General features: G+C 34.9%; 1 protein-coding gene across 3 annotated transcripts in view; it reads left to right on the top strand.

The window, feature by feature from the left end:
* Positions 1–9993: 9993 nt before the first annotated feature.
* Positions 9994–12917, top strand: part of LOC124366345 (putative polypeptide N-acetylgalactosaminyltransferase 9) — a 620588-nt gene continuing 617664 nt past the window's right edge. For all 3 annotated transcript variants that reach the window (XM_046822832.1, XM_046822831.1, XM_046822829.1), the window contains exon 1: positions 9994–10189. The gene's annotated coding sequence lies outside the window, so the exon portion shown is untranslated. The remainder of the gene's footprint in view (positions 10190–12917) is intronic.

Genomic DNA, 12917 nt, shown 5'->3' with positions numbered 1-12917 from the left:
CGTCACCACCATCACTACCCATAAGGTCAATGTAAAAATGTTCACTAACGCTCAGCCAAATCCCATGGAGTGACCTCCTCCTACACCATTATCAAATTCAATATAGCCTATATAGAAATGACACATTTCAAATCTGAAAGCCATCTGAAGAAGAGGGTAGATTTCCATACTCGAAATGTAATCTTATACTTCCTTTGTAATAAACAACGATGACAAATATCAGAAAGCCTAATATCCTTCTTACAGGTCAGTTCGTTTTTTAGATATCACGTGGATAGACAGACAGCCCCTGTAGTGATAAGCTTCGCTAACGCTCAGCTATTAATTATTATAATGTAGGGTTAATGCGACAATAGTTCCCCGTTCATCCAGTTACTTCGGAAAAAAATTGTAAAATATTTGACTTTATACTTGAATTATCGATATATTATAATATAATGACAGAAAATAGTTGTGAGCTCGTATAAATGTGAATGCGACAGCAGCCTATATATTTTATAAAAAGAGAGAATGAAACAATTAATATCTGTTTGTAGCAACATACAAATAAACTATTTACTGTTAAACATTTTGGTGAATTAAAAACTATCATGTTCTCTCGATTCGATAGTGCTATTTTTTTAATTTGGTTCAATACATACTCTTTGTTTTAAGGTTATTTTTGACGATGGAAGGATTGTGAAGGAAACAGGATTTTCCGGACATTTACCATCGTTCAGTGAAACAAGAAATCAGTAACACTACGTTTCGATATCTGTAATCTGATCTCTCCTTCAGGTAAATAACTAACCTAATATATAATTTAAAACTAGGTTAAAATAAACAAATCTTACCAAAGCATTGTGGCACGCCTAAGTCAGGAATCCCAACCACCATGTTGTTTGTCAACTTCACAAACTCTATAAACATGGACTTAATAAAAAAAACTATACACAACACTAATCATTAAAACTGAACTACGGAACACAGGTCACAATACGTCTTCATTCGTCTACTAACCACCTACGACTGAATTACCTAGTTTGTAATTATGTATTAGGTTAGTTCTTTACCTGAAGAAGAGGTTAGATTGCAGATCTCGAAACGTAGTATTACTGATTTCTTGTTTCATTTAACGATGGCAAATCCGGAAAATCCTGTTTCCTTCACAATACATACTCCTTAGGACAGGATGTGGAGGGTGAAAAGTAAACAATAACATTATCTTGCCAAATTACCGCATTTTGCAAATCTTACACTTTCTTTGACCCTTTTGGGATTAGAAAGCTCATAGAGCTCGGTCATCCTTTTGGGATCTGACTTTGTCTTTGATAAGTACTACTTGTGTCACTTAAAACGGTCCGTACTTGCCATAACAACGAAGTAGTGAACTAATAAATGGTAAAGTTCCCGCAGAAGCAAATACGCTTAGAACATCACATTAGAGCAGGATGATTCGCAGAATTACTTTACCGGTCGCGTACATAATCTTCCTCATCAACTCGGAGGAGTTCCTTGATGTGGCAACCCGCTTGGGCAATCTGGTGGCGTGAAACGACGAAGTGTCACCACAGAGAGTCGTCACGACTCCGCTAATATTCCGTGATCGAATTAATAATTTCCCAGTCAATTACGGCGGCGTGCTGCCGATCTTCCCGGCCTCCGTTTGTTCCCGAGCGGGGGTGAAAGTGGAAGCGCAAGCGCGGTACTTTCTCCGTAGGCTTCTGCGGCTGTGCGCCATGTCTTCGGGCACGACCGGAGAACGAGAGATCTTCCCCGGGCATCCTAGTGGCTCCAGGATGTGCTCCAGCAGTAGGAGGCAAGTTTGATGGGTGATCCTTAAAATCAGATGTAACGTAACCAGTAAATTCTGAAGTGGAATGATCTTTACGCACAAGTAAAAGAAAGATCACTTTTTGTCTCAGAGTGCAAATTTTTTGTAGAATTGAGAATCGTGTCATGATTTCTTAAAGGCATCATAAAAACTTTAAGATTCCTTGGAGGCACTAATGGTATCTAGGTTAAATTAAATATGCAAAATAAATTTACTACGGATATTGTGTCCAAAAGATTGGATTGGATATTCAGAAGAGTCTAGAGGCCACGATGTCAACTTTTGGATCCCACTTGTTAATCAGTCTTTTCTTATATTTTTGCATTTTTCCACTTTATTACGTACAAATCATCACAAATTTGTGATTAAAATATAAGTGCATACATTACGTACAGGGCGATGGACTTCACCATCATAGACAGCCGGAACTCAAATCCCATAATTCTTCTTACTAATTCTTCATCCTACTGGCTCCAGGATGTGTTCCAGCAGTTGGAGGAAGTTGAGATAAGTGAAAAAAATCAGATATAATTACCAATAGAGTGAACTTAAACAGTCTTACAGTGAAATAATATTTACGAACAAGTAAGATAAAGATCACTTTTTTGTCTCAGAATGCAAATTTTTGTAAAATTGGGAACTGTCTCATGATTTATTGAAGGAATTACAAACACTTTAAGGTCCCTTGAAGGCACTAATGGTATCTACGTTAACTGAAATAGGCAAAATAAATTAACTGCGGAATCTACAGGTGCTGTTTAGAATTGGATGTTGTGTCTACCCATCGCATATTCAAAAGAGTCTAAATGCCACCAACGTCAAACTTTGGATTCCGACTTTTTAATTAGACTTTTCATGGCTTTTTGCATTTTCCACTTTTGTTCAACCAATTAGGGATTAAAAGATTAGTGCAATTATTAAGATTGTAATACAAGATGGAACTGGATTTCACCTTCACAGAGAGCCGGTACCAAAATCCCATAATTAATTTTACTAATTAAGAGGTTGGAATATTAAACTAGCCAATAAGGCTTTCCTTACTCTAAGATTACGATTAAATAAGCCGATGAAGCGATTTGTTTCAACAGTTAACTGATTTCTTCAATCAACTATACCAGGGTTAATAGATCTTAGCCTGGAATATGCACTACTTGAAAACTCTGTGACAATGTGTGTTAAAACCCTCCCCTTTCACTTCCAGAATATATTTCGGTTACGAGTCAACCCTTGAGTGACGGTTGAGAGAAGTGGGATTTCTCTGTGAGAGAGATAGTTACGGTCGAGTATTCCGGTCGTAGAAATCAATTTGAAATGTTGCCTTCTGTCACTATTTTTTTTCATGACTTTTTCCAAATATTGATGTATCCTTGAGAGTTTGGATTGCCACTATGACACGTGCATCCTTAATATAGAGTGTGGTAAAACTATCGTAACTTTGTCCAAATCTATTGTCACTTACGGTTCAGGCCAGAATAAGAAAAATGTTAATGTAATTGTAAATGTCTATTCACTGGTGAGTGAAAACTTAAAAACATAGAAAATGCTTTATTTCGTTATAAACAATATTTTGAAATTTTAAAGGAATTTCATCATTGACCATTGCATTGGAGGAGATTATTAATTTCCTTACAAATTATATCTACATGAAAATTTTTACAAATGAAGAGAGAGGGGGGGAGAGGGGGAGATGAGAGAGAGGGAGGAGAGAGAGGGAGTGAGATGGAGCGAGAGGGAGGGAGGGAGTGAGATGGAGCGAGAGGGAGGGAGGGAGGGAGAGAGAGAGCGCGCAAAATAAAGGAAGATGGATGACGAGTTCTCTGGAATTCCTTGGTACTTTACTTCGTAAACCAGGCTCTACCACAGTTTATATGGGTTCAGTACCCAGATTACGATGCTGGCTACAGAAACACGACTCAAAAATATGCTTGAGTCGTACAATCCATTTTAAGTGATCGAGCCAACATTTATAAGAAGTAACGCTGAACGGCTAGTCATGAACTACGACTGACGAGGAAAATCCCTAAATCTCCTCTCAGTTCCGCCCCACCGAGGTAGCTGTAAAAACTGTACAGTCAGGTAGGCTTTGATGATCCAAGGTCATTAGTCGACCTCAGATAATGATCTGGTCCTGAGGCAGTCAGGCGGGGCAGGGCGGAGTTGGGCGGCTTCCTGGACCACAGTCTGCGGCCACGCTGTCCCCCCTACTGTGGTTATCTGTGAGCGAGTGTGGTAAGCTGCGTGCCTGCGGTAGGGCGTGGGTTTTGGGCTCGACAAAACCGTCCTACCTTCGCTACTAAAAATACCTCACAGGAGAGTTCCAAGTATTGCACAGTGAGATAATAACCGGTGGAAAATCGAATTATTCTCGAAAACAACATGCTCGTATAATATGCTATACGAAGAATATAAGAAGAATGTTAACCCCGAGAAGTCTGTGCACCAGTGTGTAGGATAATTATTGCCGAATAAAACCCATTAACGTTGTTTTCTTTATACGTTGATAAACGTTTAAATAATATCAAGAAGCATTGTAACAACTAATATAAATAACATTCAAAATATTAACTTGTTAGACTAAGGATGGATGGTATGTTTATTAAAAATTCAGGATCATCAAACAATAACGTACTAAATAAAAAGAATAAACTAAATAATTTGGATGATTCATCAAACAACAAACCCGGTATGTTTGCTGTTGTGTTATTAAATAAAATGCAAGGATGTATATATTAAGTGAAGGGGAAGTATCAATATTAAGAAATAAATAGTTAAGTAAATTAAAGTAAATTAAGTAAATGCGTCCACCACCATAGGACCGATGCTCATAATAATCCAGTTAATGATGATTTTCCCGTGTATTTTATACCACACAGCACAGATTTTCGAAAAATTTTGATTCTGCTTGTCCCCTATTTCAAAGTCTACCCTGTAACGGGGGCTGCTTTTCCCCTGGGGGTGGATTCCACCCCCTTCTCGGGTCTCGATTGCGAAGCGATACGACCGTTTTCTGACATATGTTTATATGAACTTTTTTCATTATTTTGATGAAAGGAAACCGCCTGAGAAGTTTTTCGGGTTACTCGTGGGACACCCTGTATATAATTGACAGTTCAACTAAGTCGCAAAAAACCGTCTGAAAACGTTTCGCTTTATTACCGTAGTTTCCCAGAAAACCATTTTTCAATTAACTGCACATTTTTCTGGTTATTAGCGGAATACCGTCTGAAAACGCGATTTGTTGCCTAAAAATGACAATTTTACTTGCGAATAACTCGAAAAGTATTTACTTTCAGAAAAAAACTTCATAGAACAAAACTTGCTTGGAATCAGTCAATTTATCGATTTCCGCACTTATTTTCGATGAAAAATGCTCATTCCAGAAAAGAATTGGTGTTCACCCTTAGGGAAAAAGCAACTCTCGGCACAGGGAAGACTTTAAAAAAGAGTATAATTATAACCTAAATCCAAATTTTGACGTGTTGTATGCGATAATTGTGACAGACAGTTTACACCTTTTTTTACCCCCATTGACTGGATTATAAGCTATTGATTAACAAGCTGCTTGTACACTGCAACACTCAGCTTTTAACATATTTTGGAGCAAATATCTATAAAGAAAATCTGTTATCAAAATGAGGCGTTACTTTGTAAACTATTTTTAAGCCGCCATATAATTGGGTTCGCGTACTAATACCACAATTAATTGTGTTGCTGTTGGGAAAAACTTAATTATTTTTATTTTTAATTTGAGAGATTTTAAAAGAGAGAATTTGAGAGAAGATGTTTACTAAAACGTTGTCTGCTAGTCAGTAGCGGAAATAATGAATAAATAAGTTGCGTAGGAACTATTTCAGGAAACACTAAGAACTCTAAAATGAGGAAAACAGTCGTTGTGCTAAGCTAGCTTTGGTGAAAAAGATAATAGGATTTCGGACATGTGCCATCGTTACATGTTACAAAATATAACAGATAATGTAACATATAACAATGGCAAATGTCCGAAATCCCATTATCCTTCCATAAGCACCTATCTTGATTTGCTAAGTGGCTCAATATTATTGTAATGCGTATTTAAAATTATAATTGATAGCAGGATTGATGGAAAGCGAGAGAACACAGCGAACTGTGTCAGAGCCATTCTCTTCCCTAGACAGACAGCGAGGACCAGAGTTCGACCGTCCAGACAATCCAGACATGCTATAGACTGGAGCTGATGAAGTCTATCCCCATGCTAATTTCGTATCCGTTAAAGTTACAGAAATGAAACTCAGAGTGTTCCTAAAACATAAACTACTTTAACGTGCGTATTTAAAATTTTCGAAAATCATCCTTCTGAGGGGGTGTCCCCAACTCAAAATTTTCCAGTACTTTACTCTTTACAATATATTTCAAAAAGGATACAAATTTCCTCCCAAACCGGAAGCCTTTACCTTCGTTGATTTTCGAGATATTGAAAATCAATGTTAAATCAACCCGCATTAAAAAATTATATTTTGCAAGTAAACTATGTGTGCAAAACAAGGGCATTCTAAGGGGTGTCAACAGAAAAAATACAGCAGATTCAATAACACTCACAAGTGTTGTATTCCTGTTACCTATAACAACGTAAAAACTGATTATTCTAAAGTTAATAAAATTTATTATTAAACTTTAGGTTAGAGCACTTTTTCCAAAACCTGCTACGTCCAAAAAGGTAATTTTTCAGGAAACCCGTTTTTTGAACAACCGCTCATTTATCAGATTACTATGCACTATATTAAGTTAAAAGAAGTACTTACTTATTTAAATATTTGAAAACACTGATTTTTTAAAATTTAAATGAATGAAGTCAATTTTTGAGAAGGCTTTTTTCCAAACACAGGTAAGTCCAAGGAAGCACTTCTACCTCGTCCTGGAAGCACAACTTGAGGGCTTATAAGCCCTTCTAAATCAAAATCACTCATACTAAAGTTTTAAAAGAATATACTTAAAAACTGGAAACATAAATGCAACACACTGGCAGCTTAAAACATCAACAAGTGAGGTTATGTTTATTACTGCTATACCGCATAATAGCTTGAGTCAGTCAGCTGTTGTCCTGTATTGCGCATGCTTCTGGACATGGTGGGTTTTGGAAAAAACCTCTGAGGGACCTAGATAAGTTTTGGAAAAAAATCTGTTTTTATTTTATTAAAATAAATGTGACTAAGAGGGTTTAGGAAAAAATTATTATAATGCATAGTAGAGCTGTGAATGTTTAATAATGTAGTGATAGCAACTCAATTTATAACAAAATGGACTTAGCAGTGTTTGGAAAAGAGCTCTTCTAAATGATAGTTAAATAAAAAAGTATTAAAAAATTAGATTTAAACATTTTGCAAGTAAACTATGGGTGCAAAACATTTAGCATTAGAAGGGCTGTTAACAGAAAAGTATAGCACTTTCAATAAAAATCACGAATTTTGTATTACTCTTACCTATAGACTAACAACATAAAAACTAATTTTTCTAAAATTAATAAATGATGAGCACTGTTTATAAATGGACGATCGTTAAAAAAACTGAATGATGAGCAAAAAGTCACATTTTGAATAAGTCATTAAAGTTGCACTACATTTATAAAATACTAACAGTTATCGGTCATGGCCTCCTAGATGTTATATTGAACCCGAAAAGGAGTCCACAGGCTTTCAGGAGCTTTCTTGTAGTTCAGTTCCCGGAAGATCCGAAATGTCAGATATCTTGGGACCTTCGACGAATATTTACCTAAATATTGTGGACTGTTATCCTAAAGATCTTTTGCCTCATTATATTACGTTTAGCGGAGTTTATAAGCTATTAGGCCTAATCTAATGGCTCGAAAATAACTATAAGTTTTAGTTGATGAGGTCGTGACGAAGTCAGGAGTTTGGGGTCACGACACTGAAGAGTCTGAGTATGCAAAAGTATTTTGAAAAGTGGACGGTATTTTTATTTAAAATTTAAAATGGCTTTATCTAGATTGAAGTTATGACTATAGTCTTCTCTATTCAATTTCACTGTATACTGGTGTACTTTCCGTTGAAAATTTATCCTTGAAATGGTTGAAGTAAAGATTACAACTATCCCTGTATATAAGTTTAAGTGCTGGTTCATTTTGTATACAAAACTTTATAAAAACAAAGCCAAAAATAACACTTTTCTTGTCAAATGCCTAGTTTTGTTTTAGAGTTTTGCTTAACTTTCTTTGACTACCTATAGCACGAATGTAAAATTACTTTAACGCATATATTCGTGTACTGAGTGTAGTATGTATATAAATAACACGTAATATACAGAGTGTTCACGAACTCTCCAGAGATCTTTTGGTGGTCCGTTCTTTGGACCAAGGTAAACAAATCATGCGAAACCTTTGTATTATATTTATAACCTTTAAGTTTCAAGGTAGGTTGAACTTTTTAAAAATTAATAACAAAACCCTATGAAAATCTTCAAAGAATAAAGAAATTCGAATCCAAATTTTTTTTAATGCCAGAAAATAAAGTGCTTATATAGTTTTTAAATGTTATAATACAATATTAATGGTGTCGTAAACAATAACAAGTTTGCATAGAGCCTTCGTAAACACATTAACGTAATGTTAATTGTGGAATTTAAAGTTACTTGTGAAAATAACTTAAAATAAGACCGTACAGATGAATACAGTTAAAGCTAATTTTTGGACGAGACATTCATAAAGGAACATACATTATAATAACCAGCTCTATGCTTCAAGGATATTTGTTTTTAGTAAATTCAATTCCACTCTTTTATCCTCTGACTCGGTAGAAGTGCCATACCTCAGTAGGCCTATGTGAGTATGTGGACAATAACGTGCAGAGTATATACTTGATATAGAGGGGGCACGCTGTATGGTAATGCAGGCAATTACGCAGTAACGGTTCGTCTAAATTCCGCTAGGTTCGCTAGTGGCTGTATTTGTGACGGTCAGGAAGGCACTCCATGTGTTCTCTTCTGTATAAGGAATTGTTGTATTCACTGGGCAACAACCAGTCCATAAATATCTGATAAAAATAAAACTCACTTGGACTCCTAAATTAGATATCTACTCGTCTCAAAATATGTTTTATGAGACAAAACGCTACAATCACAGACTTGTTTATTGTAGATCTCCCAGACCAGCTGATAGTAAACAAATACGAAGACCTCAAAGTTGGTGCTAGAGGCCATGTGCAATTGCTACACAAGTACCAACTTTACGTCTGAAATAATGACTCAGCTGCTCTAAAATTGTTATTACTAAACAATATGTTCTATATATAAAGTATTAATTCTAAACACGGTACTAACTTTTCTTGATAAAAACCTTTTTTGTAAATGTTCAGGTGTGAATTAAAGGGGTGGGATATGGAAGATTAATGCACCCCCTGGAATTCCTTTTATACATAATGAGCTGTCAGATCCTTCACGATCATTGCGTTAAGAGACATGTATATTCTAAGAAATTCTCTTACTCCCAACAATATACATATGCTCTAAGCCCCCCCCCCAAATTAATTTCTGAGTACGCCCCTGAATTTTTAAAAACAATTTTGTAAAGTTACCTACGTTTGTTAGCGACAGCATTGATAGATGTACAGTATTATTCACCATCATCTTCATTTACATCCTATGGAAACAAATCTATATAAAATGCTATGTAATTCTTTATCTTAGTAAAATTTCTAACTCCGCTTTTTATTTGAAGTTTTTTTTTATAATGGAAGGATTGTGAAGGAAACAGGATTTTTTCCCTAACATTTGCCATCGTTCAGTGTTAGGTTAGTTATTTACCTGAAGAAGAGGTCAGATTGCAGATCTCGAAACGTAGTGTTACTGATTTTTATATTACTGAACGATGGCAAATGTCCGGGAAAATCCTGTTTCCTTCACTATCTTCTACTTTTTCTTTACTATTGCAAATTAGTTTTTAAGAAAAATTGCGAATTACAAAATTGCAAAAATACCAAAAGCATGCGTGGCTCATATTTAGAATGTTATATTGCAAAACGCGGTGTCTGTGTCTGACATTCTCCTAGGTCCAGGAATCTGCTGAATGAGTTTGGCGGTTATGGGACGTTGTGCCGCAGCCCGCAGCACGCAGCGCGCGGAGGGGTAGGAGAAGCGAGGGAGGGGAAGGAGGGGGAGGGGGAGCGAGCAGGCGGCAGCGCGATCACGCAAGTCTCACCTCAGTCCAGTCTGCCTGTGTCAGTGCCCGGACAACATTCGCAGCGTCAGTCGTTACGCACTACTCAATACCGTTACTACCGTCCTTGCTGTGTTGTTGTATTGTGGCGTGTACTGTTGTATTGTTGCTGGATTACTGCTGCTGTCACACACACAGACCGGGGATTACTGAACAGTTCGTCTGCCAATAAGGTAGGATTTCAGGTTATGTTGCTCGCTCTAAGATTGATTTTCTTTGATTTGACCTGTTTCTACCTCATATGACCACGAACTTCGTGTTTTGTACCTGGTTTGTCAGGTAAACCATTTCAAGTTAACATAATTACTGCAATACAGGACTAGAAGTTTTAACGTAATAAAAAAAAAAAATTTTTTCATTATATTGTTTACTGTTTTTGCAAAATTAACAGTTGAATTATAAAATGTTATTTTCTTAGTAGATACGGTACTCGTTATATTTGTTTATCGTTCGTGCAGTACCTGAAGTTTCACTGCTTGAATAACATTACTTACGATAAAACTGTAGTTAGTTACGGTACTTGCATCTTTACAATGCTGATTATTATACGATAACAATGGCACATTATGTTTGTTGATCTGTCATGCATAGCTTGAAGTAACTGCTTGAATAATATTACTTATACCGTAGTTTTTTTACACCCTGGAGATCTTGCTTTATAGAAAATAATCATATTAAATTGACTGTTTGATAGCTGTACCGCAAAACATGTATGGCCTATAAAAGTTATGGTTATGGTATGTTTAAATGTGTGTTAAGAACACACCACTCCCGTATTTATTTACATGCGACGTAAATAATTTGAGTCTACGCTTTGTTATTGATAAACTAACCTACGATGTGTTGTAGCCATTATAGTCATTAACGTACGCGTATTAACCAATCTGAAATTTTCACAAATTCATTCGAAATGAAAACCTAGTTAATATTGTTTTTGATGTTTTGAATAACTATTGACACAAAATCAGAATCAATAATTATTTTTTGTTTTAATTATAAACTGGAAGTAATAACCGTGGTAATGTAGAATTCATATTAGATAAATAATGATTAGGTTTTATTACCGTGGGAAAGATGACGCGTAATTGAATCATAAGAGTATTGACTATAGAAACGTACAATTAAAGCATCATTGACACGATATTTGTATTTATACTATCAAAAGACCATTTTTGCATACAATTTATTAATTATTATATACATTGTATATAATAATTGATCTTATATATTCTTCAAGGTATCGTGATCGTTTGGATCTATAATCTACATGCATTTATATGGAGATGAACTTGTGTTATATTGGTTTTACTTATCACTCTTAACAGTTTGTTTGAAAATATACAAAAATATATATTATATCACGTATAGAACAGGTTTTTCTATTCTGGATTTTACTAATAAGCAAGCATCTGGTTTTGACAAATGATAACATCTCAGCGCTGACTTATTACAATTAGCGTGAAATTTTAATTAATTCTTTCAATAATTATTTAAATGCAATGAATTGATTATGTATATGTATAGGACAAGACTTCAAAATCCTTAGTTGGAAAAAACGAAGAAATAAAACGTTAGTATCCATTATTAGTTAATCAGATGACTTTCACGAATATTTCCTTTTTTTGGAATTAAAATTTTAATGAAACATTCAGGTAAGATTAGGTATTGCTGATTTAAGAAAAAAAATTTTAATATTTTAATGTAACTGGCTGGTGTTAATTTTTACGTTATTTATAACTAGTTAAAGTATGAGAAGTTGCACAGAATTTTGGATTGATATTAAAGTATATAATAGGCCTTGAAATGAAGGATCGGATATTAAACATACAGGTATATAAAAATATGTTATTAAAATATAACGTTAATTGTGAGTAAGGAACCAAATTATGAATTCATTCAAAGAAATGAGAATTGTTAAAGTTCACGATACTGGCGAACTACTGGAGGTACCGTTATTGATATATTTCCAAGAACATATTAAAGGGTCTATGAATAAAGGATGAGCGTAATGGGTGAATGACGTACAGCTTTGTTGTTTCATTGCAGTGGCGTTAGGATTTCAGTTTGGGTAAGGAGGCAAATCCAAGTCATATTTATGGGAGGAAGATAGATCAACCTTCTCTTTTTCACTATTATTTTTTTACAGACAAAGTATGTTTGTATGGTATAAAACGTTGCTATGGAACTTTTTCAAACCTCTCCGAAATTTTAACCCACCATCTCTTGCTTAGAGATTAAGAAATCCGTCCGCAACCTAATCCTAAGTCACGGAAAAATCTTACACAATTTAAGAACACCATCTCAAAAGATTAGTTTGTTTCTTTATTTTTGATTATAACACACATCATGTATTCATCATAAAAGTTGAAAACTATATAGAACTTAACATACCGAAACGCTCTTTAAGTAGAAGTGTGTTGAACAAAATACATAATAATTTTTTACAAATAATTCATAATCAATTTATGCGCCTAAATGGACATATTTTACACCCTTGTTTTTGGGAAATTACATGTAATTTTAATTTATGTATTCAATCGTTTGGAAAGTTATTCGTTCTACGTAAACGAAGAGAGTTTATGTATACAATAACTCGTCTATATTGCACAACAAATGCAATTTTAAAACATAAAATAAGGATTTGTGATTTGTAAGTAGGCTACATATATGCAGAATTTAGTTACACATGTTTAATTTTATATCTAAAAGGGAGTTAGATAATGCTAATTTCAAATATGTGACCATAAATTACAATATCGTTAGTGTATCAAGTGATACTGGAGACGCTGAGTGTCAATGCTGTATTGACAGTTCAAACGCAAGCTCATTTGTGTATCATTAAAATATTGGAGACACTGGATATCGATGATGTAATGACAGTTCCAACGCAAGTTAATTTGT

This window comes from Homalodisca vitripennis, chromosome 7 (assembly GCF_021130785.1).
Source record: "Homalodisca vitripennis isolate AUS2020 chromosome 7, UT_GWSS_2.1, whole genome shotgun sequence".
NCBI classification, from domain to species: Eukaryota; Metazoa; Arthropoda; class Insecta; order Hemiptera; family Cicadellidae; genus Homalodisca; species Homalodisca vitripennis.
This window is presented reverse-complemented; position numbering and strand designations above follow the sequence as displayed.